Source organism: Cibotium barometz, chromosome 28, assembly GCF_041138505.1.
Source record: "Cibotium barometz isolate CiBa-2024 chromosome 28, ASM4113850v1, whole genome shotgun sequence".
Classification (NCBI taxonomy): Eukaryota; Viridiplantae; Streptophyta; class Polypodiopsida; order Cyatheales; family Cibotiaceae; genus Cibotium; species Cibotium barometz.
Genome location: NC_141073.1, coordinates 36,675,549 through 36,680,943, shown reverse-complemented (window position 1 = coordinate 36,680,943; position 5,395 = coordinate 36,675,549).

Below are 5,395 nucleotides of genomic sequence, written 5' to 3'. Positions count from 1 at the left end.
GTTTTCCAAACTTCATGTGGTTAAATAAGTTTAAATAAAGCACCCTTTGTAGCTTCCTTTAAGCTTTGAGAAATTTTCCACATATCCCAGAGAGCAGCTCTTGTGGAAGACTCACATTTTTGGCAAGTTTGTGCCAATGTACTCCTTTAATACTAAGTCTTGAACCCTTCCCTTTTGGCCCTCAGATCTTCCACTCTACCTCGATATGCAAACTCATCAAAATAAACAATTTCGTTCTTATCAACTAAACTCATCAAAATAAACAATGTTGACATCAACTAAAATTGATGTCAACATTGACCATGAGATACATGGGAGAGGCAGTTTTTTAAAGAATATTGAACCAAATTTGATGTATGGGGCCTCCATGGCATGTAGAGGCCTTGCATGTAATGACATGTCCATCTAGGCCCTATATATAATCCACATGTTCCAAGGCTCACATCGGAGACCTACTTCAAACATGTCCATTTGGACCATGGAAACCACTTTTAAGGGTCACATGGGTAGGCCTAATTTTGAAGCAAGCCTCCCCACGTGAGCCTTGGGATAGGTGGCTTTCAGGGTCCAAATGGACATGCCATCACATGAAAGGCCTCTACATGCCATGGAGGCCCCACAAATTAGATTTAGGGAGAATGTGACAAAAAAATTTGCCTTCTCTGCTTCGTAAAACTCCTTCTACATGGGTGCCTCTAGGTGCTCCTAGAGTGAGCTTGCCCATCATCTAGCTCAATGACAAGTGTGCTCTTGCAAGCCTGCTTTAAAAATTAGGCCTACCCATGCAAGCCTTCAAACAAGTGGCTTTCTTCTAGGGCCAAATGGATGCATGCCATCACATGAAGGGCTTCTACATGCCATGGAGGCCCCACACATCAGATTTGGGGAGCATGTGAAAAAAAACTACCTTCACCACTTCGTCAAGCTCCTTCTACATGGGTGCATCCAGGTTTTCTTCTAGAGTGGGTTTACCATCATCTAACTAGATGACAAGTGTGGCATGCTATGGTCATTACCGTTGGTGGGTCATGACTTTGTGAGGCTAGATAGATGTATGCACCATGCAAGATCTCTCTATGTAGCCTTGATAGGCAGGGTCTAGAGTGGTCCTCCTCTAGCTCCCTGTTTGTTATTCCACTAGAAGATCATAGGTTTCATCATCCTCAAGCTCCTCCAACATCAAAGCACAAGGTGTAAAATAGAAAAATAAATATCCTACTCAATGATATCGAGTGGGATGTGCTCTTTTTTGCTAGAGGTTGGCATAGAGGTAGTATGGAGATGTTATTTGACATGAGATACAGATCTATTCATAGCCTTATTGGATCCGCTCTTCATATAGAAACGGAGCTCCAAAGGAATCCAGATCAAGGTGGATTCTAGGATGGAGTAGGTAAAGTAATCAATTACATCGTAAAATGTAGCTAACAATGCGAGCTATTAGGGGCCAAGATGGAGATGGTAGCCTCAAGGTCTACACTATTGCAAACTTGGGGTAAATCTAGTCCCCAAGGTGAGCATATCAAGTGCTATTGATCCACACGTCAAAAGTAGGGGAGGAGGCCATGATGGGTAGTGGAGAGCTAGCACACCAAAGAGCTAGATAATAGATAGTATAAATGAGTTTGAACTAACTTATACTCATATTTATACTTACACTCAATTTTATACTATTTTTAATAGATTTATACTTATTTTTTAAATTTTACTTAAAAATAGCTATAAACTTATATTTATTTTTATACTTAGATATACTTATATCTATAGACTTCAAAATTAACAACACTTCATTTAAAAAAATCATAGATCATACTTCTATTTCTAGCATAGTTACTTATATTATTATTTGCACTTAAATATATACTTATACTTATATTTACGTTTGTACTTATAATTATCATTATTTTTTCTTACATATGCATGGATTTGAAACATAGTAGACTAAAAAAATCATAACACTTTATTAAAATGAATTAAATTTATATTTATAACACTTTTAGAGAAATAGTTACTTGTATTCATGTGGAAGTATAAGAATTACATTGACTCCACAATCTCAAGGATGTGTAGAGCAATACCACATTGCTTGCACACTTTAAAAAACCATAAAACTTTATTAAAATGAATTAAATTTATATTTATAACACTTCTAGAGAAACATTTACTTGTATTCACTTGGATGAATAAGAGTTACATTGACTCCACAATCTTAAGGATGTGTGGAGAAATACCACACTGCGTCAATGTTTTGCAATGTTCACTCGACTCCCAACTGTCCAACTTGAAAATAGAAGTTACAAGGGGGATCATTGGATATTAGCTAGATTTCTTACCTAAGAAAACTAAGGGGCCACTGACTCTCTACATTAATGCTAAAAGGGTCATGACCCCCCGAAAGAATAACCATAATGCATGCCATCTTGCATGTCATGGTGCAAACTAAGCCACTCCCCTCATAGAAGTTGACACCTTCTATACTTGCCAAGAGAATGCACAAATTTTGCACTCGATCGCTTCTCTTTTCTATCCCTCCCTTAATCCTCTTTATCAATTTTAAGGTTTTAACCTCCCAGTAATGAAGATGAAATTCAAAAACTCACTTATATACAAGCTTCCAATGCCATAATCAACATAAATAATTAACATAATACTGATTCAATCTAATATTTGTAGAGTAGTTTTTTCTTAACAAGGTCATTATCTGTAACACAATCAATAATACAATTGTATAAGAGGGCTTTTTATAATTTTCTCATCTGGGTCCACACAAACTATATGAAATCCTATAGTTTTTGCTTCTTCTGTAAAATCTCCACATCCAATATATAAGCCAAGCACCAAATCTGTACTCCTTATGTAAGATTTAACGATTATTCTCTAAACCTTTTTTTCTCATTATAAACCACCTTGAAAAAAAATTAACCTCAAATAAGCCTTGTTGAATGATAAAATTCATGAGAATATAATTTTTCATTTGAGTAGGAAACTACCTCTCAAAACTCTTCCATCTTTCAATCTCTTCCACTTGGGGGCCCAACACAGATCATACATAGTAGCAGAATTGGGATGGCTAAGGTCTCAGACACTTAGGTGTTGAGATATCGAGGTCGTCTAGTGAGGCGGTGGACACTGATGACCTGCCTGGGGGATAGGCCCCACACTTACACCACTGGCATGGTTGGTGAGATCATGGGTGATATGCGGCCAGTGGGATGACAGGCTGTGTGACAGCCATTCTAGAGACTGGCATAGTTATAGCGCCAGCTCATTCAGTTGGGTTCACACTATAGAGAACCCTTGTATGTATTTTGGTTGAGTACCTTTTCATATGTGTGTACTCTTATCTTTGTATATGGTGTGTTGCTTTGTATATGGTGTGTTGAGTGTTGAGTAAAGAAGAAGAAGATTTTCAGCTTCTCACCTTGTGTGTTCTCTCTATTAGGGTTTTGTGAGCGTGTGTGTGCTTGCAAGAGCTCAAGCTCTCTTCTCCCCTACATCTTTTCATGGTATCAGAGCCTGGTTCATGCTAAGGGCTGAGCTGCAAGCAAGAGAACCACAGAAAGCGGTACAAGGGTACGAGCTTTAACTACTCTTCCCTATTTGTGTTGGTGACTACACCCTTGTCGGGAGCTCTATGGGAGGCACCGACAAACGATCTCTGATTGAGGAGCTTTCTTCGCGGGAGTAAAGCTATAGGGCAACTATATTGTCCTATCAAACAATATTTTTTGGGCTGAAAACGCGTTTCGGGCGCATCTGGACCTCCGTTTTTCAGAAAGCATGCGATTTCGCACTGCGGGTAAGTCATCGATTCTCTGCAGAACTCTGTTTTAAGAACTGTGGGTAAGTCATCAATTCTCTGCAGAACTCTGTTTTAAGAACTGCAGGAAGGCAGTTTGGCTGTGCAGACACTGTGTGTGCTGTAAAGAGGTCAACAGTTGCCATTGGGCGTATGTATGCACATTGAGGTCACTGGTTGTGACATTTGAGTGTACTACAATACCGCTGTAGAAAATACAGCAGTTTGTGCGCAGGATAAACCAGAGTGCTGTTTCTGGTAAATTTGTGTATCTGGCAAGATATCAAATGATGGCATAACCCAAATTGTTGCTGAGAAGCTTGATAAGAATAACTTCCATGCTTGGAGGTTCAGGTTGACGAATTTCCTGATGGGAAAGGGCTACTGGGACTATATAGAAGGTGAGCATGAAGAGGCACTGGAGATACCGGATATCAATCCGACTACTGCAGATGTGAAAGAGTTCAAGGATTGGAACCAAGGAGCCAGAAAGGTTATGTATTGGCTCTCTATCAATATACAGGACACAATGATTGGGCACATACAGGATGCCAAGTCCCCCAAGGAGGTGTGGGACACCATGGTAGAGCTCTATGAAACAAATACCAAGGCACGAAAGATACAGTTGAAGAATGAACTTCATACTGTGGAGAAAAAGAGTATGTTTGTGAATGACTATGCATTGAAGATAAAGGGTATTGTGGAATCCCTTGCATCTATTGGTGTCTCAGTAGATGATGATGATAAGGTGGAAGTCTGTCTACGTGGTCTCGGGCCACAATACAAGGCATTCAAGACATCTATTCAGACTCGGAAAAACATTCCCAATTTTATAGATTTGGTGTCTATGCTGATTATAGAAGAGAAGAGCTTGGGTGAAGACCAACAGTCTTCACAAAACAAAAACAGTTTGGAACAACAGGCCTTCTACACAAGTTTAGGAAGAGGATGAGGTAGAGGAGGTCATGGACGCGATCAAGGAGGTGGCCGAACAGGTAATCAGAATTATGGCCAGCAACAGCAACAACAGCCCTAGAATTCACAACAACAACAACAACAACAACACGCAGGTGGAAGAGGCCAATTCAGAGGCAGGGGGAGTCAAAGAGGTCGTGGAAATTAGCAAAGGTAGTATAATGACACACGTGGATGCTTTTATTGTGGTAAGCCTAGACATGTGTAGACAGAGTGTTATAAGAAGCAAGCTGACATGCAAAATGGGAAATTGCAGCAAAACAACTATGCATCCTCAAGCAGAAACAATGAGGATAATGAAAGGTTGTTTGTTATGTAGCGTGTCGTGAATGCCATGTCTGAAAATGTAGAAGCAGCACATTAAGATGATGTATGGTACGTTGATTCAGGTGCTTCAAACCACATGACAAGTCATGGGGAGTGGTTCAAGGAGATGAAAAACCTAGAAAGACCAGGTTTTGTGCAAACAGGGGATGACACTGCTCATCCAATTGCCCATGTTGGAGATGTGTCATTGTCTATGTAGGATGGCAAAGTGAAGTACCTTGTAGATGTACTTCATGTACCAAACATAACAAAGAATCTGGTTTTAGTTGGCTAGATGATTGAGCAGGGTTTGCA